The following is a 1789-nucleotide window of genomic DNA, read 5'->3' as shown; positions in this document are numbered from 1 at the left end:
GATCAACAAAAATTTTTTTAGTACATCCTCGATCTAAAAAAAAATTTTTTAGTACATCCTCGATTTAAAAAAATTTTTTTAGTACATCCTCGATCTAAAAAAATTTTTTTAGTACATCCTCGATTTAAAAAAAATTTTTTTAGTACATCCTCGATTTAAAAAAAATTTTTTTAGTACATCCTCGATTTAAAAAAATTTTTTTAGTACATCCTTGATTTAAAAAAATTTTGTTAGTACATCCTCGATCTAAAAAAATTTTTTTAGTACATCCTCGATCTAAAAAAAATTTTTTTAGTACATCCTTGATATGAAAAAATTTTTTTTAGTACATCCTCGATTTAAAAAAAAATTTTTAGTACATCCTCGATCTAAAAAAAATTTTTTTAGCACATCCTCGATCTAAAAAAATTTTTTTAGTACATCCTCGATCTAAAAAAAATTTTTTTAGTACATCCTCGATCTAAAAAAATTTTTTTTAGTACATCCTCGATTTAAAAAAAATTTTTTTAGTACATCCTCGATCTAAAAAAAGTTTTTTAGTACATCCTCGATCTAAAAAAAATTTTTTTAGTACATCCTCGATCTAAAAAATTTTTTTTAGTACATCCTCGACCTAAAAAAAATTTTTTTAGTACATCCTCGATCTAAAAAAATTTTTTTAGTACATCCTCGACCTAAAAAAAATTTTTTTAGTACATCCTCGATCTAAAAAAATTTTTTTAGTACATCCTCGATTTAAAAAAAATTTTTTTAGTACATCCTCGATTTAAAAAAATTTTTTTAGTACATCCTCGATCTAAAAAAAATTTTTTTAGTACATCCTCGATCTAAAAAAATTTTTTTAGTACATCCTCGACCTAAAAAAAATTTTTTTAGTACATCCTCGATCTAAAAAAATTTTTTTAGTACATCCTTGATTTAAAAAAAAATTTTTTTAGTACATCCTCGATTTAAAAAAAATTTTTTTAGTACATCCTCGATTTAAAAAAATTTTTTTAGTACATCCTCGATTTAAAAAAATTTTTTTAGTACATCCTCGATCTAAAAAAAATTTTTTTAGTACATCCTCGATCTAAAAAAAATTTTTTTAGTACATCCTTGATATGAAAAAATTTTTTTTAGTACATCCTCGATTTAAAAAAAATTTTTTAGTACATCCTCGATCTAAAAAAAATTTTTTTAGCACATCCTCGATCTAAAAAAATTTTTTTAGTACATCCTCGATCTAAAAAAAATTTTTTTAGTACATCCTCGATCTAAAAAAATTTTTTTAGTACATCCTCGATTTAAAAAAAAATTTTTTAGTACATCCTCGATCTAAAAAAAATTTTTAGTACATCCTCGATCTAAAAAAAATTTTTTTAGTACATCCTCGATCTAAAAAAATTTTTTTAGTACATCCTCGACCAAAAAAAAATTTTTTTAGTACATCCTCGATCTAAAAAAATTTTTTTAGTACATCCTCGACCTAAAAAAAATTTTTTTAGTACATCCTCGATCTAAAAAAAATTTTTTTAGTACATCCTCGATCTAAAAAATTTTTTTTAGTACATCCTCGATTTAAAAAAAATTTTTTTAGTACATCCTCGATCTAAAAAAATTTTTTTAGTACATCCTCGATCTAAAAAAAATTTTTTTAGTACATCCTCGATCTAAAAAATTTTTTTTAGTACATCCTCGACCTAAAAAAAATTTTTTTAGTACATCCTCGATCTAAAAAAATTTTTTTAGTACATCCTTGATTTAAAAAAAATTTTTTTAGTACATCCTCGATTTAAAAAAAATTTTT

This window comes from Anopheles nili, unplaced genomic scaffold (assembly GCF_943737925.1).
Source record: "Anopheles nili unplaced genomic scaffold, idAnoNiliSN_F5_01 U_low_cov_11, whole genome shotgun sequence".
Lineage (NCBI taxonomy): Eukaryota > Metazoa > Arthropoda > Insecta > Diptera > Culicidae > Anopheles > Anopheles nili.
Note: the sequence above shows the minus strand (reverse complement) of the source record.